A 23,813-nucleotide genomic window follows, 5' to 3' on the forward strand; every position below is an offset into this window, starting at 1 on the left:
GTGGGGACGGAGGCGAGAGATCTGTCACGAGTTCCGACCGACAAATAACATCATCAATGGAAAATATCAATACGAAGATGATTTTCTTGGTTCTGTCAGAGTTTCGTCTGTCATCCATTATCTACATTCTGAGCTCAATCCTGATTGACGTTGAATATGCATTTCATCCCCCCCGGGGTCTGTAATATAAATAGTAGGTATATACAAAGAAGTTCGATCTGCAACTACGTGGATTCGATCTCAGTTCCGCTGCACGGCATCTTGGGCAAATGTCTTCTATTATAGCCCTGGCCCAACCAATGCCTTGTGAGTGAAGTTGGTTGATGAAAACTGTGTGGAAGCCCGTCATATGTGTGTGTGCGTATGTGCGTGCATGCGTGTCTTATGCTTGTCTCCTCTACACCGCTTGACAACCGGTGTTGGTTTGTTTACGTCTCCACGAATCCACGGTTCGGCAAAAAGAGACTGATAGAATAAGTACCCGACTTGAAAAATATATGAACAGGGGTTGGTTCGTTCGACTAAACCCTTCAGTGACTGAAACAAGTGAAAGACAGACAGACAGACAGACAGACAGACAGACAGACAGACAGATATAGACAGACAGACAGATAGATATAGAGAGACAGATAGATAGATAGATAGATAGATAGATAGATAGATAGATAGATAGATAGATAGATAGATAGATAGATAGATAGATAGATAGACAGATAGATAGATACATACATACATACATACATACATACATACATACATACATACATACATACATACATATAGAGAGACAGATAGATAGATACATAGATATAGAGAGACAGATAGATAGATATAGAGAGACAGACAGATAGATAGATACAGATATAGAGAGACAGACAGATAGATACATAGATATAGAGAAACAGATAGATAGATAGATAGATAGATAGATAGATAGATAGATAGATAGATAGATAGATAGACAGATATCGCATGATCACGTGACAGACCAGACTATTAGATGTTGCACATCGCTGACCACAACGCGCTTTACAACCTTTTAGCCATCGAATGACGCACCCCGCTGGCAGGCAAGGAAGGCAACACCCCCCCCGATCGACAGGGGTGGGGAGTAGAGGATGGGAAGACTACAGATCACATGGGAATTAATTTTTTTTTCTTTGGATAACCTCCTGAAGATTAATCAACGGACGAACAGACACTGGGAAAACATGAAAATACGAAACCGATCAAAAAGTGTGGAAGGGACCTTTGCAATGGCCAAAGCAAACTCGAGTCGTTCCAATCAAGCCTTCTTCTCTATTATCCACGGATGACTTTCTATCAAGAAGAGAAATAATAATTCAAGCATTATCTCTTGTTCAAAGAATACATTTGCGTGTATCCTTTTATCTTTTACTCCTTGTTTCAGTTATTGGACGGCAGCCATGCTGGGACACTGCCTTGAAGGATTTTGGTAGAACTAATGGCCCCACCCCTCACCACAGTACTTATCTTTTAAAGTCTGAGACTTATTCTATCGATGTTTTCTTTTACAGAGCTGCGAAATTGCGAGGACGTAAAAAAACCACCACCGGTTATCAAGTAAGATGGTGAGCTGGCAGAAACGTTAGCACGCCGAGCGAAATGCTGAGCGGTATTTCGTCTCTCATCCTTTCGGGGTCGATTAAATAAGTACCAGTTACGCACTGGGGTCGATATAATCGGCTTAATCCGTGTGTGTGTCCTTGTTTGTCCCCTCTGTGTTTAGCCCCTTGTGGGTAGTAAAGAAATAGGTTATCAAGCGGGCCTGAGGGACAAATATACACACACGCAAACACACACACTGGACTTCCGCATAACTTCCGTCTACCAAATTCACTTACAAAGCATTGATCAGCCCAGAGCAATCGTAGAAGACACTTGCCCAAGATGCCGCGCAGTAGGACTGATCCCGAAACCTCGTGGTTACAAAGGGAGCTTCTTAACCACACGCCCAATTGAATATAAACGCAGACATAGTTAAAGAAGCTCTATAACAGCTACAAGCGAACATCATCATCTGCGTTTTAGTAGTTCGTGCCGGAGATTCTATTAACCGGCACGATTCGCCAATCTGGAATGTTCGCTTTTAAAATCAATGTCACGTTTATGTTTTGCTTGAGATTCCACAAAACTCAAATCGACAGCCGTAATTACTTGAAATGGTCTTCGACTGCTTTTAAACAGCGACTCGCCAATATTCTAATTGGCGTATTCTTCAGACATGGGTTGATCTGGCTAATAACAGTAGTGATCCGGCGAAGACTGGGCAGTCTTTGCTCGACCTAAAGTTGACTAAACATAGTTAATTGATTGAATTGTGTCCACTTGTTGACAGTGAAGACCGAATCCACTTCAGTTGTGTTCGCTCGAGATTGTTCAGAAAATTTCGATAAACTCGTCTTATTAGAGTTATCTCATTTGCTTGTTGCTTTTAGATTTTAAACAACAGTGGGGAGAGAAGGAGGGAGAGAGAGAGAAAGACAGAGAGAGAAAGACAGAGGGAGAAAGAGAGAGAGAGGGGGGAGAGCGCGCGACAAAGGAAGAGAGAGAAAGACAGAGGGAGAAAGAGAGAGAGAGGGAGAGAACGCGACAGGGGAAGGGAGAGAGCGTGCGCGACAAGGGAAGGGAGAGAAAGACAGAGGGAGAAAGAGAGAGAGAGAGAGGGAGAGAAAGCGACAGGGGAAGGGAGAGAGCGCGCGCGACAGAGGAAGAGAGAGAAAGACAGAGGGAGAAAGAGAGAGAGAGGGAGAGAGCGCGACAGGGGAAGGGAGAGAGCGCGCGACAGGGGAAGGGAGAGAAAGACAGAGGGAGAAAGAGAGAGAGAGAGGAGAGAGAGCGACAGGGGAAGGGAGAGAGAGAGATTCTATATAAACACACCAGAAACACAAACACACATACACACTCACATACGCACACATGCACACACACACATGATTGGATTTGGTCAACAGAAATTGAAAAGGCTCGACGTGTGTGTGTGTGTGTTCTATTTACAATTATTTAAATTCTTCCTCTAAGGCTGGAGTTGCTTTCTAACAAAGAAACAAAGTTCAATCGTTGGAAGAATGTAAATAACAAAAACGATTTCACATTTTAAACTTTTAAAATGTCTTGCATATTTTTACTGTTCCGCTTACAGATTGTGTATGTAATGGGCAAATTAGTTGATTGGTTTCTTTTCTTGCAAAGCCCGCCTCATCCAGACTGTCGCTGCAGCCATTTACTCACAAAACCAAGTGCCCCGATTATTACTGGTATAAATGTAAATTTGTAATCTGGATATAAAGAAGCTGGAGGTTCCAATGCAGTTCTCCATAATTATCCTGTTTCTCTTTGATTTTCAAAGAGATATTCAAATCAGCAGGACGGCTTCAGGAAAGGTGGAGAGGGTGAAAGACAGAATTGTGACAGATGGGGTAGAGTGCAAATTGGCAGGAGTAGGGGGTGACACAGGGATGGATAAGAAAAGAAGAGGGGACACCAGGAAGTGGGGAGAGGGACAAATGGCGGAAAGGAGAAAGAGAGTAAAATAGGGAAGAAAATCTCACATGCACACACACTAACACATGCACACACTCGCACAACGCGCCCCACATATATTCACACACACACACATACACACATTTATATCAAACGCGCTGAACTATCGAAGAGTTTAGTAGAAGGAATCTGAAATTGCAACGGAACAGACATACTCTTTTTACTCTTTTACTCTTTTGCTTGTTTCAGTCATTTGACTGCGGCCATGCTGGAGCACCGCCTTTAATCGAGCAAATCGACCCCGGGACTTATTCTTTGTAAGCCCAGTACTTATTCTATCGGTCTCTTTTGCCGAACCGCTAAGTTACGGGGACGTAAATATACCAGCCAGCATCGGTTGTCAAGCAATGTTAGGGGGACAAACACAGACACACAAACATATACACACACATATATATATATACATATATACGACAGGCTTCTTTCAGTTTCCGTCTACCAAATCCACTCACAAGGCATTGGCCGGCCCGGGGCTATAGCAGAAGACACTTGCCCAAGATGCCACGCAGTGGGACTGAACCCGGAACCATGTGGTTGGTTAGCAAGCCACTTACCACACAGCCACTCCTGCGCCTATCACTTTGGTCATATCACTTTGAAAACACCGGTTCTCGTCCGATCACCGAAGTTAAGCAAAGTCGAGCCTAGTTAGTACTTAGATGGGCGACCGCTTGGGAAACCCAGGTGCTGTAAAAGGCGGCGGGCTGGCAGAACCGTTAGCACGCCGGGCGAAATGCTTTATGGTATTTCGTCTGCCGCTACGTTCTGAGTTCAAATTCCGCCAAGGTCTACTTTGACTTTCATCCTTTCGGGGTCGATTAAATAAGTACCAGTTACGCACTGGGGTCGATATAATCGACTTAATCCGTTCGTCTATCCTTGTTTGTCCCCTCTGTGTTTAGCCCCTTGTAGGTAGTAACGAAATAAATTTACAACCAAAATAAACTGAGCGCCAACAAATCCAAAGAAGGGCAAGGGTCTTCGACATGATCTCTCGAGCTGCTAGAAATAACTGCTGCGCCTTCTTCAAATCACACCTTTCATCTTAAAAGGCCAATCATTGGATCATGTAACAAAATGTTCACAAAATGGCGTAAGTTTGTTTGCTGTGAAGAAGAGACATCTGACGTTTCTGGTAAACCAGAGTAAATGATATTTATGTCACGAAGAGCCCTGACGAAACCCCAGGCCTATCCCTCTCCTTTAAAACAAATTATTTTATTCTATTTTCTCAAATTTTTTTACACACCATTTTGCCAACGTAAATTGTTACAGTATTCGATGTCATACAAGACGCGTGAACATATTAGGGGCTCCCTAATTTCAGTGGCGCACATTCAGAAAGAAAATATTCAGCGCAATAAAGCATGAAATATAAACCCAACATCGCATATAGAACCTAGAATTAAGTTTTGGGGGACATTTTGAAGGAAAAAAGTGTGTCTTTGTTGTATTTAGGAATGATCATTTTTCCTATTTAGCCAATAAAAAACATACGCACTATATATTTGGTGTTACTTTGCTTCAGCGTTATTTATTTTTTACATTAATCTTAATCAGGAGTGTGACGAAAGAACTCTGGCTGAAATAAGATTAAGATTAATGTAAAAAATGAATAACGCTGGAGCAAAGTAACACCAAATATATAGTGCGTGTGTCTTTATTGGCTAAACTGGCAAAATGACCATTCCTAAATACAACAATATCTGTTTCAACACACGATTTCACATAAAAGAATCTTGCAAAACAAATATATAAACGTAACAAAGTGTGTCTTGTATTCCATCAAATATGGTAATTAGTTAGATTTCTGGCATTCTACTATTTCAATTGGGTGCTGTAATTTTAGACATTGTGTCTGATAAAAGAAGAAAAAAAGATGGTTGGAGTGGAATTTATTTCATTCTTGGTGATCCACTCGATCGGAAGTGACCAGGGTCATGTCAGTGACAACACTGCAGTACATCTAATGACCGTTCCTTGCGAGCGATTATGGCACTTGGTACTATGTACCATTCTTTCGCTGATTGTTTCATGTGGTTGCGATCAGACACAGATTCCCTTTTGATTCCTTCACTCATGATCCAGTTGCATATCCAGAATGTCACCGCTGGATTGAGAGAGGGTAGCACCAGATTGTTTTGCAGTGAGAAAGAGAAGTGTAACGTTTCGGCCAGATATCCTTCATCAGAGAGAAAGAAAGGCGAGGGAAAAGATAGTTGGAGGGAAGTTAGGAGAGTAGCAGATAGGGGTAGATAAAGAGGGAGGGGGAGAAAGGCCTGTTATATTGTTGTAGTTTAGACCCATGTTAGTCTTGATCGGGCAGACCTATGATCAAAAGTATTCCAGCCGTGATCACCCCGTTTTTTTTTTCCTATGCGCAAAACACCCAGAACCACATTATCCATGATGTCTTTTTCTAATTCTGTGAGGCGTGATTTGAGACAGATTTGGTTGTTATTTTAAGTAAGTCAAGCGACAGCATAGAGCTCTTTTTATCAAACAACATGGGTCACCCCCGTCCTCTCTCTTTCTTTAACTTTACTCTTCACTGGAGATCAAGTTTCAAAAAAACACGGCAAACTTTGCATGGAAAATTGTAAAAAAATGTCCACTTCAAAGTGGAATTTTTTTTTAACTTTTGCCGTCCGGCAAATAGAGACCGATACAAAAATAAGTACTGGGGGGGGGGGTCTATTTGTTTGATCCAGCATGACCGCAGTTCAATTACCGAAACAAGTAAAAGATAAAGGTCGTTTTTTTTTTTCTTTTCAGCCGTGACGCACTCAGATATTCTCTCGGGTTGGAACGTCTTTGATCATAGACTGGCAACACTGGACAAACCTGGGGTTAAACAATAACAACGATAAAAAATACACTGGACAATAGAATCACTGATCCAGAAATCGGAGGGATGGGCATTTTTGAAAAGTCACGGTTCTGATCCACCAAGGTTGACCAGGGACTAAACAACATTATCAGAGTTATACCGGACACCAATCATATTTCACTTCAACTTGGAAAATTAAACGTGGTTTGAGGAATTTGCAGAGTCTCCGTTGCCAGTTGTGGATTATAAAATGGATGATCCTTCACTATTTTAAACATCATGTGGGCAATCTTCTCCAGAATATTTCCAGTTCAATGGAGCAAGGACATCGCCGCGGAGAAATCAAAAAAGTGTTGCCTTCGCGCGTTTTGCTTTGAAATTCTGAACTGTGTTTTGGAAATAAGTCACAGTTGATTATTATTTCGTTCGATTATTATTGGTTCCAGCCAGAGGCTGTGGTCATGCTGGAGCACCGCCATAATCGAGTAAATTTTCTTCTTACTTCATCGTGTAGTTGTTCGCTTAAAACCTGTAGCCATTTGTGTAGGTTTGTGCGTACGTGCATGTGTATGCGTGTGTGTGTGTGCGAGTGTGTGTGTGTGTGTATGCGTGTGTGTGTGTGTGTGTGTGTGTGTGTCTGTGTGTGTGCGCGCGTGTGTGTGTGTATTCGTGTGTCTGTGTGTATGCGTGTGTGTGTGTGTACGAGTGTGTGTGTATTCGTGTGTCTGTGTGTATGCGTGTGTGTGTATTCGTGTGTGTGTGTGTGTGTATGTGTGTGTGTGTGTATGTGTGTGCGAGTGTGTGTGTAAATATATTCAATACTCCATGTGTTGCCATATCTATGTATGTGCGTGTGTATTCACTGTGAACATCCTTTGTATTTTTGGTATTTTTTAATGATCTGTTTTGTTTTTATTTAATTTTTAGTATTTGCTCTTATATATATGTATGTGGTGTGTGTGTGTGTATATATATGCTGTGAAAACAAATAATTCTATTACGAATCGGAATATTTACAGTAAATTTCAAAAATTATAAATGAAATCGAAAGACAATAAAATTAACTCCAAAGAATAAAACACTTTTTGTTGTTTTTTTCTATTTCAATTTTAAAATTAAATTTCCAAATCAACTTTTCTCGGCAAAAACAACAAAAAAATCTTGTTTTCCATTTTATCTCTTTTTTTTTCCTTTTTTTTTTCTTAAATTCTTTGAAGACTTCTGGTTCAAACGTAATCGCAATCGTTTTGAGTTTGCAATAAACTAAAATATAAAATGAAAACAATTTTATTAGGAATAAACCGCCAGCCGCCTGCAGTGAACAATGAGTCGACAAAATTGCGTCTATGTTGTTGTTGGATAGGATAAAAATAACAGCCAACCCTCCCTTCGGCTGCACCTTACCATCTCAAAAAGAGATGAGCAGATTGGATAATATTAAAAAGAAAATGAAAAAATAAAAAACGAGACACCCATTCGCAAAGGTCAGTTTACTGCTAACCCAAAACACCAAGCAGTTTAAATAAAATAATGAAATCGATGTAACTAGACATTTCTTAGGCCGTTTCTTTCTGAGGAAAGGAGGGGCCTTTGCGCCGGAAATATAAAGGATTTTGTAAAACTTTCTGCATTGTTAGAAGCTTTCTCTATTTTCTTTTTTTTTTGTTCTTTCAAGCAAATTCTTGTACATACATACATGATGGCTGCCCCCTCGTTATTGAGTATGGCCATTGCACGAAGCTTAACTGTTACTGGTGCTGTGATCGAATGTGACTTTTTAGCCCAGCTAAAGATCAACAATGTCTTGTACAGAATCGGCAACTAAAACCTTTACCGGCAATAGCCGGCTGTAGTTGTAACTGGGCTTCATGTACCTTTGCATGTCGTTTAAGTCCTCCTGCCGAATTACACTCTCTTCCACATGCCTGGCAGATATGATTAGTATGGTGTGTAACACCACCACCAGTGGCCAGGTTGTCACTCATCTGTCTCGCTTTATGACTACGAAGATGGCTCTTGAGTCCAGCTTTAATGAGGCAGGGTCTTGCACAGACACTGCATGTCAGCATCATAGGAAGATACATACATACATGCATACATGCATATGTATGTATGTATGTATGTATGTATGTATGTATGTATGTATGTATGTATGTATGTATGTATGTTACTGGTAACATGTAACCCAGTACAACCTGTTGCATGGTCAGGTCGTCGGCGACTAAACCGGCAACCCCACCAAGCTTGCTTGGTGAGGAGGGTGTTTATTGGACGCCCTGCGGGATGAAAAACAAAACCTGACAAAGGGCGGAGGAACTCTTGAGAGTCAACGACCATCCAATAAATGTCTTAAGGCTGTATCATGCGCGGGGACATAGAAATAATCGGGCTGAATACCTGATCACGCGGTTAAACCATTGGGAGTGAAGGACTCCTAGCCTTTGTTAGGGCATCCTTCTAGGAGAAGGTAACTCAGGTAACTGGGATAACTCCGACATAAAATCCGCGGCTTACCGATGATGTTGACTTGTTCTTCTTTTCGGATTATGGCTGCTGTTGCTTAGTGAGTGGGATTGACTCAGTGCACAGCCTTTCCTCACTTTAAAAATAATCTTCTTGCACAGGCATTGCACGATAACAACATTGATTAAGCTTCGTGCAATGGCCATACTCGATAACGAGGGGGGCAGCCACCATGTATAAATATGTGTTTGTATGCATTAATATTTGTTTTTATGTAAAGTCCCCATGTGAAAGCAATTTAAGATTAAATCGGAACCTTACATTCTAACGAACCCGCCAAATTGCTGTCTTGAACGTTTTGTTAGTGATAGACGGGAGAGGGGTCGGAGCGGGGGTGTGGCTCATGATATCAAATTCAGTAAACCTACATCTATGTCTGTCACATCAGTCGTAGGATCACGGTTTCGATTCCCAGACCGGGCGTTGTGAGTGTTTATAGAGCGAAAACACCTAAAAAAAACTCCACGAGGCTCCGGCAGGGATGGTGGTGATCCCTGCTGTACTCTTTCACACAACTTTCTCTCACTCTTACTTCCTGTTTCTGTTGTACCTGTATTTCAAAGGGCCGGCCTTGTCACTCTCTGTGTCATGCTGAATATCCCCGAGAATTACGTTAAGGGTACACGTGTCTGTGGAGTGCTCAGCCACTTACGCGTTAATTTCACGAGCAGGCTGTTCCGTTGATCGGATCAACCGGAACCCTCGTCGTCGTCGTAACCGACGGAGTGCTTCCACATGTCTGTCACATATATTATTGAACCACTCAGTGTTCTGGGGCCTCATCAGATGATTGCTTAACGTGTGTTTTTAAGCTTCGTTTTATATGTTAGACCCTAAAATGTGCTCATTAACTCTTCCTGTGCAGGTTTTGGCCGGATTAACAAAATCTGTATTCAGAGTTATTATAAGAAAGTGAGGTTTATAATCCTTGAAGTTGACGAAAGGCGTGGGTGGCAGCAAATATTCAACTCTGTCTTCCGTTTGAAGATCGGTGGCTGTGCCTTTAATCTCTAAATTTATGGAACTGAATACATCGGTGCCTGATGTCTTGGAGTCGTCGTTGGTGATAATATTGGAAAGAAGCTTATTGGAAAGAAAACGCACGCGCGCGCGTGTGTGTATGTATGTGCATGTATGTGTGTGTGTGTGTGTGCATATGCATGCTTTTGTGTGCATCTGTGTGTAAACATCTATCAATATAGATATATATATATATGCGTGTATATATATATATTATATATATATATGCGTATATATATATATATATATATATATATATATAATATATATATATATATATTATATATATATGTATATATATATATGTATGTATGTATGTATACATATGTATATATGTATATATGTAGGTGTATATATGTATACGTATATATATATATATATATATATACACACATACTTATAAATATAGATATAGATAAATATACGTACACATACACACACATAAATACATGCATGTACATGTGTATGTATATGTGTGTGTATGTATGTATATATATATATAGGGCAGCAAAAGATGTCGTATCGCAACTGTGCATGCTTTGTTCGGTTTCCCTTAAACTGATTAGCGCTGGTAAAATATCCCAAGAGACCTGGATTTCCTTTTTAACCTACACAATAATAGCAGTCGGTGAATGGTGGAAGCTTTGTGCCAATCACACTGGATGACAAACAACAACAACAATAGCAACAACAATGACAATATGGCGAGCATTTGCGAAGTAGAAAAAACCAAATTTATTATATTCACAATTAAAAAGGAACAAATGAGAAGTTTGGATATTCTTTGAATATTGTTTTGTCAAAATGCTAAAACGCAACTCGTAATATGTCACAATCTTGCCTTCAACTTCGAAATTTGACAAGGTTTTCTTCCTCCACCTCTCTCGACCCCCTCTTCCCTCTCTCTTTCATAGAAATTGCTTGTATTTTTCTCTTCTACCTACCTACCTATCTGTCTATCTATGTGTATCTCTGTATTCCTTTGCTTATCTTTTTATTTGTTTATCTATCTATCTATCTATCTATCTATCTATCTATCTATCTATCTATCTATCTATCTATCTATCTATCTATCTATCTATCTATCTATCTATTTATCTGTCTGTCTCTATCTACCTACTTACCTACCGACTTACCTATCTATCATCTATCTATCAATCTATCTATCTAGCTATGTATCCGTCTATCACTCTATCTCTGTCTACTTTTCTATATGTCTATCTATCTATCTATCTATCTATCTATCTATCTATCTATCTATCTATCTATCTATCTATCTATCTATCTATCTCTCTCTCTCTCTCTCTCTATATATATATATATATCCATCCGACCATCCGACCATCCATCCATCTATTCATCTACCTATCTATCTAATTCTTTCTCTCTCTCTCTCTCTCCCTCTCTCCCTCTCAAGCTAACTAAAATGGATTACCTACACATTCAAGAGAAACCCATGAATAAATTATGAACGATTTAATATTCCTTTCGACTTCTCATTTTTTGGTTTCCTTTTTATCTTTTCTTCTCCTTCCAATTTCCCTCTACTTCTAAAGTTCTCTTCTTCGTGTTGCATTGTACACATCATTTTTGTCTCAAATTGCCAAAGTCAGCCAATATTACCTGAAGACGGAACACATGTTCGGCTGCTCCCGGCGGATTCCAAGCAATCTATATTAAGTCATTAGATCTACACTCTGGAGACAATGTGAAACTTAACTCTGCTCTTATTATTTTAGTCTTTTCTTTTCCACGGGATGAAAACGTAAATGGATTTGGACAATAATTAGAAATATTAACAACCTTTAACCATTTCTTAGATCAGAATAATCAAGCGGAATCCCCGTAAGTGAAGAAAATTATGGCAATTCTAATCGGGGCTAAATCTGAATGCGTACGACAGCTTTCAACTCGAGAATACCGAAGAGACAAAGTTAACGTTGAGATAAGGTTATAAATGTATTTGTGATCTGTGCGTCTTGATTAGAACATAGTGAACCATCTCTCAATCTATTTAGACTGAATACGGTGACACAAGATTATCAATAAATTCAAATTTTAGATCCATGTAATTTATCATAGATGTATGACCTTTGATACTGCGGTATTTTGCAGATGCTATTTCATTGCTGTAAGGCGGCGAGCTGGCAGAATCGTTAGCACGCCAGGCGAAATGCTTTGCGGTGTTTCGACTGCCGTTACGTTCTGAGTTCAAATTCCGCCGAGGTCAACTTTGTCTTTCATCCTTTCGGGGTCGATAAATTAAGTACCAGTTATGCACTGGGGTCGATGTAATCGACTTAATCCGTTTGTCTGTCCTTGTTTGTCCCCTCTGTGTTTAGCCCCTTGTGGGCAATAAAGAAATAAGAAACGTTAGCACGCCGGGCGAAATGTTTAGCAGTATTTCGTCTGTCTTTACGTTCTGAGTTCAAATTCCGCCGAGGTCGACTTTGCCTTTCATCCTTTCGATAAATTAAGTACCAGTTGCGCACTGGGGTCGATGTTATCGACTTAACCCCTTTGTCTGTCCTTGTTTGTCCCCTCTGCATTTAGCCCCTTGTGGGTAGTAAAGAAATAGTTATTTCATTGCAGTTGTATAGCCCTGGGCTGGCTCTGATTGAGCAGTCGTTATTTGCCACACAGGTCATCGACCGAGCGATGATGCGTTGAGCCACAGATCCTATGACACTGGGGACATGTTTCATTCTTGCTACCGTTCAGTGTATTTGTATTCGCCTGTAGATTCTAGTGATAGCTATATCTGAGAGCTGGGCGAGGTGGACTTGGCCAGAAAGAGAGACAATCGTATTTCTCTGCACTTCTTGTTGGTACTGTTTGTTTGTTGAGCGAAGCGGTCTTCGTCCCTAGTGGTAGAAGTCCGAAACGTGGTCCTTTGCTATTCGTAAGACCCGCAGAAGAGAAAGCAGGTCAACCCCCGACACCGAGAGCATCGACGGATGGATGAATGCACATCCAGGCTCAGCGGTTGTGTAGGAAGTCGGGGACAAGAAACAGGAAGAAAGAGTGAGAGAAAGTTGGAGCGAAAGAGTACAACAGGGGTCGCCACCACCCCCTGCCGGAGCCTCGTGGAGCTTTAGGTGTTTTCTCTCAATAAACACACACAACGCCCGGTCTGGGAATCGAAACCGCGATCCTCCGACCGCGAGTCCGCTGCCCTAACCACTGGGCCATTGCGCCTCCACTGTTGGTGCTGTGCAACTCGGCATTGTGTTTGGGGCCAGTGAAGCTGTTGATGCTGCAGAGATTTCAGTGTTTCTTTCTTTACTTTCCATTTTTCTTTTTTCTATTTTTGGATGAAGAAGGAGAGGAAGGGCTTTCAGAATGTTCTTAAAAAAGTGTTCTCGAGTGTCGCATATACACAGACATGCAGGAAGTAAACAGACACCTTTAATTTTCAAAATCTTTTATTTGATATTAATTGGTTGAAGAAGAGGTTTTCTTCTAGCTGCTCGTCCATAATACCCAAGCTTATGCAGATATGTAACACACGTTCTTGGACTAACTTCTAGCTGCTTTACAATGTCAGAAGCCTTCGAACGAGGTTCGTTTTCCACAATTCTTTTCAAACAGCGAAGCTTCCTTTTCGAGGGCCCAGGTCGGCCGGAACGAGAATCTGTTGATTCTTTTACTTAGCTTTTGAATTACACTATCATTCTATTAACAGTAGTAAGAGGAATTTGAAGATTTTCGGCAATTTTTCTCTGGCTAAGACCAGCCTCAGATTGCCCAACAATACGACCTCTTTGAAAATCTGACAGTTCTTCTGAATTTTTCGTGCGTGGCATGGTAACACTTCGCAAATGTTTAATATAATGGCACCTGGAATGAAAAAGAATAATTACATTGTTAATTCTACACTGCTGAAACATATTAAGAGGCTTAGATCAGACATTTTGAAAATTAAAGGTGTATATTTACTTCCTGCATGTCTGTGTATGTGTGTTTTGTGCCGTAGAGTAGCTGGGGGAAGAGGACGAGCCGGCAGTCCACACCGGGCGAGAAGCGGTCTATCCTGACCGACGTTTTTATAGGGACGGCACTTTTAGGTTTGCTGTATAAGTCTGTATAAGGGAGGGGTCAAGGGCTACAGAAAACTGAAGGGCTACCCTGACCGGTATACGTTGTAGCTACGCCACTGGTTTGGTGATGCCTTTTAATGTAATGCGAAGGAGTGTGGAGGCTAAAGCTTGCAGCGGCCAAAAACTGTGCTCTTTGTATGCCTTGTTAGTCCTTCGTATCAATATTTTCGTTTCATTGCATGATCTGTGGATGTGGTCAATGCACAGCCTATTATGATGCGTAGTGTGCTGGGTGGGATCCCTTATTGTTTTTTGAGGAAATATCAGGGACCCAGGTTGTCAATAATGGATCCAATGTATTTGTCTGTACACCGTTGTTGTTACTTCTTTCACTGGCACCAAATCTGTTGAATATTTTATGTTGAGTATTTTTCTATGAGTGGATGGCAATGAATGGAATTGAAAGCTTTATCGATGCCAATGATCGAAGAGTATACGTGGCAGGGTTTTTCGTTGAAACCACCAAGTACTTTCTGCTTGGGACTAGTGTGGTGGTTGACTGTGGAGGCCTGAAATTGCGTTCTGATCAGGAGAAGCTGTGTGAGAAATGCCAATGATTAGCCATTCTACAATTTCTTTTTAGGATGTGTGTAAGAGAGTGATTAATGTGTATGATAGTACTTCGCTTGGATTTTTCTTGGGTTTTAGGATTGTTCTGGTTTTGCCCAACTTCCAGATTCTGTGAATTTGTGCTAAAGGTTTTTTGTTATGAACGAGTGATTGAGTATTTGGCCTGTCCTTCAACAAGACAGGCCTGACTCCATCGTAGGATACTCTCGAGATGTATATTTAAGGAGTCGATGCAGATTTGGGGTGAGGTGCCAACATTGCATGAAGAATGAAGAGTTGTATTATTTGCGCAGCAGGTGAGAGTACGCGGGTTGTTGGGAAGAGTGTGAGGAGCAAAACCGATCCCCGCAGCCCACTTGGTCCAAATGCTTACAACAGAATTGTCTTTGCTAGAAAAGAAAAAGCCAACGAGCAAATGGCGGTGGGGAGGTGTGAAGCTGTTCGATGGATTAACTCTGGCACCCATGTGGGCCACTGCAGGATTTGAACTCAGGACGCAAAGAGCCGAAAAATGTACCGCATGGCTTCCCACCCAACACTCAAATGATTCCGCCAGTCCACGACGGCCGAATAATAAAGTCTAGTGCTTTATTATTTAACAACCCCAGGACTGTGAGCTGGCAGAATCGAAGTTGGCAGAATCGTTAGCGCGTCGGACAAAAATGCTTAGCGGCATTTCTTCTGGCTCTTTACGTTCGGAGTTCAAATTCCGTCGAAGTCGACTTTGCTTTTCATCCTTTCGGAGTCAATAAAATGAGAAGCACTTAAGCACTGAGCTCGATATAATCGATTTATCTCCCCCCCCCCCTAAAATGACTGACTTTGTGCTTAAAATTTGAAATAATTATGTAATGACCTCAAGGCAGCGAACCGGCAATAAATATCGCAACGTATTTCAGACGATGTTCGAATAACTTTACCAGTTCACCGCTTATAATTGTTTGACAAAGAATCAAAATTTACAGGTTTTTTTTTTAGAGTTTTTTTAGAGTTATATTCAGTTTTAATTGGCTTTCATAGCTTCTGTGCAAGTCGTCGCCGTACATAAGCATAGATTCATACAATAGGAAACGTGTGAAGCGGGTCACTTCTAATGCAGAATCTTTTGTGCAACTCACCATTGAATGAATTTATCGAAGTCATGGAGAGCAGTTTAATGATGAAATAAATTGGAACTGGCTGAGTGTGTATGAGCGTGTGTGTGTGTGTGTATCTACATACGCACATATTTCAATATATATATGTGTGTGTGTGTGTGCAGACATATATATGCACGTGTGTGTATTTGTATGCAACACACACACACATGTACAAATATGTGTGTGTGTGTGTATACCAGAGTAAGTGCATAAATGCGAAACAAAGTGGAAAAAATAGTACGCGAATACCAGAAGTAGAGTAACATATATGTGTGTGTGTTTGTGTGGTGTGTGTGTGTGTATGTATGTATGTATGTGTGTGTATGTATATATATATATATATATATATATATATATATATATATATATGGTTATCCGTAATAATGAAGGGTGAAATTAATTAATTTGGAATAATTATCAATTACACCAAGTAGTCTTCGGCATGTAAAAGCCTCATTCGAGGAAAATTTAAGTAATACTAAGCAATAAAGGGTTTAGCAACGAATTGCCTTACCACATACCGAATTTAGAAATAGCAGTCAAAGAGTTATAGCTATTTCTTCTACTAAAAAGGGGAGATCTCAGTAAAAACAGCAATTGGAAGGCAGACACAAACAGGTAAGAGAGGATGAATTGACGGCAATCTATCATACATTTTTAAGTTATCTACGGACGTACGTTCGAAATCAAGTTTTTAGGAAAGCATAAGAATTAAATATTAAATATTAAATAATTCTATCTTACCGAAACTTCTTTTCTCTTCAGCGTAGAATACTATAATCATAAATGATTATATATTGAATTTTGAGATACTAGAAGGCACCAACTCAACTCAGTATCAGAGCGAGCTAGAATCCGCAACTAGTATCACCGAATTCAATTTGTGAATGAAACGATTGTGTCACCAGCCCCTTCCCACCCGCGTGTAGCCAAAACAAGATGCTGGTCATCTACTGAGATAAAAGGGGCTGGTGACACAATCGTTTCATTCACAAATTGAATTCGGTGATACTAGTTGCGGATTCTAGCTCGCTCTGATACTGAGTTGTGTTGGTGCCTTCTAGTATCTCAAAATTCAATATATAATCATTTATGATTATAGTATTCTACGCTGAAGAGAAAAGAAGTTTCGGTAAGATAGAATTATTTAATATTTAATATTTAATTCTTATGCTTTCCTAAAAACTTGATTTCGAAACGTACGTCCGTAGATAACTTAAAAATGTATGATAGATTGCCGTCAATTCATCCTCTCTTACCTGTTTGTGTCTGCCTTCCAATTGCTGTTTTTACTGAGATCTCCCCCTTTTTAGTAGAAGAAATAGCTATAACTCTTTGACTGCTATTTCTAAATTCGGTATGTGGTAAGGCAATTCGTTGCTAAACCCTTTATTGCTTAGTATTACTTATATATATATATACATATATATATATAATATATATATATATATATATATATATATATATATAATATATATATATATATATATATATAAACGACAAAATGTCTGTCTGTGTGTGTGTGTCCTTTATACAAATCAACAATTTTTCAGTTAGAGAGCTCGCACTTTCTATGGTCATTCAAAACCGTCCAAGGGTGGTCGGGCACATCTTTACATTTCCCCAGTCACCATGCAAAGCCATTAAAGAATCAATAGAAGTGACTTTTTTTGTGAATTTTCCATCCAAAACCCAATCAAAGTGCCCGAAACTTGATACGCCAATTGAATGCCAGCTAGCTGTATGTGATTGGTCAGAGATTTGGACATTACTCGCGTGTATGTGCGCATGCACGCAGCTGTATATGCATGCACTAGCACTATGACCCGGACACCTGATGAGATCGCTATTTTAAATAACGATCTTACAAAATACTTTTATTTTAGGGATACTATGTTTTCGTTTCCTTTTATGCCAAATGTCAAGTTTAGCCTGAACACCCTGTGTGTGCATAAATACATACACGTCAAATAAATATACATACACATTACACACTCATATATATACATATATATATATCGTGGCATTCCGTCGCTTACGACGACGAGGATTCCAGTTGATCCGATTAACGGAACAGCCTGCTCGTGAAATTAGCGTGTAATTGGCTGAGGCTGAGCACTCTACAGCTATGTGTACCCTTAACGTAGTTCTCAGGGAGATCCAGCGTGTCACGGAGTGTGACAAGGCTGGCCCTTCGAAATACAGGTACAACAGAAACAGGAAGAAAGAGTGAGAGAAAGTTGTGGTGAAAGAGTACAGCAGGGTTCGCCAACCCTCCCTGCCGGAGCCCCGTGGAGCTTCAGGTGTTTTCGCTCAATAAACGCTCACAACACCCGGTTTGGGAATCGAAACCGCGGTCCTACGACCGCGAATCCGCTGGCCTAACCACTGGGCCATTGCGCCTCTGCCCACACTCATACAAAGATATCAACATACATACATATGTACATAAATAAGTACACACACACACACACACAACACACACACACACATCTATGCATGCATATACACATGTATATCTATATATGTGTATGTATGTATGTAAAATATATTATATTATATTTGGAGAGGCTTGAGGGTTTTGTTTGTTTGGCTTTTGTAAATCGCTCCAAATCGACGCCAACATCGCTGCTTTTGCTACACCCACATTAACTTAAGCATCCCGAATCTAATTCTCTTGAAAATTATTCAACGCTGCACGCCAATTGCCGCAGCATTGAAAATTATTTATTAAGCTGCATATCCTTAAATTCCTCTCTGTGGGAATTACCATATATTGTCTTTTCACTCCCTTCTGCCCCTAGCAAATGTGTAGGTGTCTGATAAACTGAGATATATCGAAGTGAAATTCATCTCAGACTTCAAGACTTCTCAAAATTTCGATCTTATCTTCTGCTAACAAAATTTTGGTGTATTTTTGATTTGGTTTTGTTATTATAATTTTTCCTATTTATTTTATTTCACGTTATTTTATTTATTGTCATTATTGTTGTAAAGTTATTCCACGTTACTTTAAGGAGTAGGGATGTTGTCTTGCGGAATAGCTAATCTTTATGGAGGGGATCCCACCGGAACCTGTAATTATTATTCCCCATCACAGGCTCGGCTTTGGGATCTTTTCGGTTTGAACGGCAGTTTCTAACATAATTTCTAGGTAACTAAAAAATTTAAAACTTCGTATACTGGTAGAATGTGTTTATAAAACATCTTTTTCTCTTGGCTTTATTGAGAAAATTCTATAGTTTGTAAGATATTTGTTGTTGTTTTTTCTTTAATTTCTGCAATTTCAACCAATCAATGACGTCCATTGAGGTAAAAAATATTCTGTGCCGTATGAATATGTCTCTCGTTTAAGAAACAGATTGGGTTTATTTACATTTGTGAAGAAAAAAAGATACCCTTCCCCACACCCCTAAACCTAAAACAGATTGAAATGCAATAGACCGATATTAGGGTCATAATTATGGGTGACAATTTCATATGACACCGCTAGAAAAAACTGCCGGTCAAACCGAAAAGATCCCGGCTTTGTACCACTTTTCTATCTCTTTGAATCCACACTCTTCGCCGAGATCTCAATCCTCTCTTTTATCAACACAGTCATGCCTGCGCTTAAACTCTTTTTGTCCTAGCTCATCTTCTTTTCCCGAGCGGCTATCATTAGCGATTCAGCTTCTCATTTCTGGTTTCCTTCTGTCGGCCACAACCAGCATTCTTTACTTCCAGCATCCTAAGTTTGTTGCATGTACTCATCTGTAACTCCTTCCCTTTCCAGCCATTTCTCCCGTGGTTCTTCCTTTTGCTCTTCAGTTCTTTTACTATCCTTATGTTTCAGTGACTTTTTCTTTCTTCACAATGCATAACATGATTTTTCAAATCTAATATCGCAGTATCAATGAAATATTCCGCGACCATCAAACCTCTGTCGTTTTCATTTTTTAGCAAATGGCGTCTATCAGTATTACTTTCAGGATGATGTGTATTGTGAGCAACTCCTTGGGTTTTCTATCGATTTTCTGTACCTCTGTCTTTGTCCATTTCAGAAAAGTGACAGATTGTAGGGTAGGATTTGTGGCAGACGAACTGTAGGCAGATATTTCGCTGCGGGCTAGCTAGGAAGTTGGTCAGTAGGGAAAAAAGGACTTCCGAACGGAGAACGATAGCAAAAGAATGACAACATTGTGCGCGAAACGAATCTGAGGGAACTATATAAAAATAACTGACGGCTTAAACCCTATTGTACCTAAAGTAATAAACCTTTAGTAAATGCATACTCGTCTCCACTCGTTTATTTACGTATAGCTTAACAAAGCTATAACTGGTGACTCTGACGTGATAAACCACAGCTTCCGCTACCGAAACAAACATGGCTGGCAACAAAACACCACTGAGGCTTCCGCAGTTCTGGTCTAAGAGGGCTGAGCTGTGGTTCGTGCAGGCGGAAGCTCAATTTGATATAAACAAGATAACGGCCGACCAAACAAAGTACTCGCACGTTGTGGCGGCACTAGACAAAGACACAGCAACGAGGGTGCTGGACATTTTAATCCGTCCCCCACCAATAAACAAATACGCCATATTGAAAGATAGGCTGGTGGATACATTCCGACGCAGTGAAAGAGAAGCAGCAGCCAAGATACTGGAGGAGGAATTGGGCGATTCCAAGCCTTCGGAACTGATGGACAGGATGTTGGCATTAGCTCCCCCCGGTGAGTCACTTTCCATTTTGTTTAAAGAAATATTTCTCCGCAAGCTGCCACCCCAGGTCCAGGCCTTCATAACTCAGACCGAAATCAAGGACCTGCGGCAATTAGCAATGGCAGCCAACATGAATTTTTTTATCCAGTGATGTCCTGGTCAACGCAATAGGGTCGGCTCCGAGACTAGGTGGGTTTAAGCATGATGACCTGTGCTTCTACCGTGCAAAGTTTGGTAAAAAGGCGACGGAATGTAAACAACCATGTAGCTTTAGGACCCCTTCACCAGTGACCCAGGGAAACTCCAGGGCCGGCCGCCATTGAACACCCTGGTGTCAAGCAAATTTATCTGGCATGGTATGGCCAAGCAAATCAGGGACTGGACCAGGTCCTGCATCCCCTGTCAACAAGCCAAGGTCAATCAACACACCAAAGCACCCCTCGGCAACTATGAACCACCCCAGGCCCAATTCAGCCATGTCAACATTGACCTTGTAATCCCCCTACCACCTTCACAGGGTTGCTTGTACCTACTGACCTTGGTGGACCACTACACCCGTTGGCCTGAAGCTAACCCTCTCTGCAGTACAGAAACACAAGAAGTCAGCCGAACTTTCATCGCAAACTGGGTCGCCCGTTTTGGTGTCCCAGATAGCATCTCATCTGATCGGGGTCCACGATTCACCTCAAAGCTGTGGAATGACATGTGTGACCTTTTCAGAATCACAATGAACCGCACAACAGCCTACCACCCACAGGCCAATGGATTAGTGGAGAGAATTCACCGCCGCCTGAAGGAATCATTGGCAACCAGACTTAACGGACCAAATTGGATTGACCAACTCTCATGGGTGATGCAGGGAACCCGCACTGCCCCCAAAAGAAAATCTCAACACTTCCTCCGCGGAAATGGTGTACAGTGCTCCCCTTACAGTACCTCGCTCAACTAAGAGACAGTGTGGACCAGTTGCACCCTGTTTTCATGTCGACGCACGGTACACCCAGATCATCTGTACCAAATGACCTCCGCGCAGCTAACTTTGCATTCGTTCGACGTGACACATGACGAAGACCCCTCCAGTCACCCTACGATGGTCCATATCAAGTCATACATCCGGTAGATAAAACATTCCAACTCCTAATTGGTGGACGACAAGAGACAGTCTCCATCGATAGATTGAAACAAGCCCATCTTGATATTAACAGCCCCGTTCGGGTGGCCCAACTATCAAACAGAGACCATCGAGTAACCACATGCAGGGGCAGGACAATTAAAACGCCATCCCGTTTCCAGTGACAGTCTACAGTTCTGTGGGGGGAGCTATATAGGGTAGGATTCGTGACAGACGAACTGTAAGTAGATACTTCGCTGCGGGCTAACTAGGAAGTTGGTCAGCAAGAAAGAAAAGGACTTCCGGGCGGAGAAGGATAACAGAAGAATGACAGCAGCATGCGTGAAACGAATCTGAGGGAACTATACAAAAATAACTGACGACTTAAGGCCTGTTGTACCTGAAGTAATAAACCTTTAGTAAATGCATACTCGTCTCCACTCGTTTATTTACGTATAGCTTAACAAAGCTATAAGAGTATCTTAATATTGGAATACTGGAATGGCTCATGTATTCATTGCTTTGATAGTAGTATTCCTTCCCATTTAGTTTTGCTTCGAGCACCTTCCTAATCATTCTCTTTGGAGATTTCCCCTCTAATCTCTCTTTCTCTTACCTTATCTTCCCCCATCGCCCCTAGGTTCTTGTATCCTTCATTATTCCCCATCGATCTAATGATACCTTATGTTATCTTTATCCAATCAGGATTCATCTGCGTCCTTTTTAATCCTCTGGCAAGAGATTCTCCTTCTCCACATTGCAATACACTTCATCTACGTTGAAGGCAATAAATTCCAGAATAATGGTAAGCACGTAAGAAATCTATTACTATTGTCTTCCCTTTTCTGTTCTTTTTTTTTCTTTTTCTTTTTCTTTGTCCTTCTTTATCAGAACTGTACATCCTTTTGTCATTCAAGTTGATGTTCCATTTTACATACCTATTTCTTTACTACCCACAAGGGGCTAAACACAGAGGGGACAAACAACGACAGACAAACGGATTAAGTCGATTATATTGACCCTAGTGCGTAACTGGTACTTATTTAATCGACCCCGAAAGGATGAAAGGCAAAGTCGACCTCGGCGGAATTTGAACTCAGAACGTAACGGCAGACGAAATACGGCTACGCATTTCGCCCGGCGTGCTAACGTTTCTGTCAGCTCGCCGCCTTAATCAAACCACGATTAAACCATTTTATATACAGTCTGCAAGAAACGGTCATATATGGCTGAGTATATTTGAGAGATTTTTCTCCCAGGATCCCTGATCACCATCTCGCTCAAAGCCTTTACATTTTGCTATCTTCTTCAGAATCTTCTTTACTTTCTTTCTGTAATACTTATATTTTCTTGGTTTGATCCATGTTTCATATCATTTTTAAATTGTCCGTTTCCTTGTTGAACCTCTTTGTTCCAAATATCTGACAAACACTTCCTTCCTGCTTCAGCATCTGCCACGCCATTCTTTTGATCTTCATTCTCATTGTTCAACTATCGCTAAAATTTCCTTTCAGTGTTTCTCAAGAGCCTCTTCTCTTGATATTCGTTGTCTGTATCAATTTTTTACTCTATGTTGCTTTAATTTAATTTTATTATTGAAGACATCGCACAGTATCCAATATCGTGATGTTGTTGATTGAAGATATTGTGTCTACTGGTGGGTTTGTACTGTTTGTCAAGTCACAACAAGGACCTCAGATAAACAGTACTTTATGGAATATACGTACAGTTCCAAGCAATACCGATTTTTGCAATACACCTAAATTGTAGAGTATTTCTAAAGTTTCCAGATGTTTCTTCAAGTTGAGTGGTATTGAACCCAATGCTCCGATGTCAATAGGGAGAATCACTTTTATGTTTGACTCACGTAGCTGCCACAATTTCAATTCTCATGTCTCCATATGTATCAACCTTTTCTCTTTCTCTCATGTTAATATGTTGATCTCCTGGTACTGCCACGTCGATTATTAGGCACTCTTGTTTGTCCTACCCAAAGGTTACTATATCCACCCTTCGGTGTTCTAACACTTTGTCTATCTGGAAGTCAAAATCCCAGAGGATCTTTGCTTTGCCTTCTCCTTTTCGTCCATTACATTTTCCGGTGTATGTTGGTACCAAGCACCCGTTACCTCATATCCATACTTCTGGCATGGTAGCCAGTGAAGGTTCTGCGCTACCTTGTCGTGTCTGCGCTTGTACTCTTCCTGGGCAAGATTTTCACAAACGCTAACAATGTGAGTCACGCTTTTGACCCTCTT

At 40.8% G+C, this 23,813-nt stretch overlaps 1 long non-coding RNA gene and 1 pseudogene across 1 annotated transcript; one reads left to right on the forward strand and one right to left on the reverse strand.

The window, feature by feature from the left end:
• Positions 1-292: 292 nt before the first annotated feature.
• LOC118766375 lies at positions 293-21,937 on the reverse strand. Its single transcript, XR_005002310.1, has 3 exons — positions 21,825-21,937; positions 17,561-17,565; positions 293-303 (listed from the first exon to the last, which is right to left on the reverse strand). It is a non-coding gene; the product is annotated as an uncharacterized LOC118766375 (long non-coding RNA).
• LOC115220075 lies at positions 4,142-4,260 on the forward strand (annotated as a pseudogene).
• Positions 21,938-23,813: the final 1,876 nt, after the last annotated feature.

The sequence above is a fragment of the Octopus sinensis genome, linkage group LG15 (genome assembly GCF_006345805.1).
Source record: "Octopus sinensis linkage group LG15, ASM634580v1, whole genome shotgun sequence".
Lineage (NCBI taxonomy): Eukaryota > Metazoa > Mollusca > Cephalopoda > Octopoda > Octopodidae > Octopus > Octopus sinensis.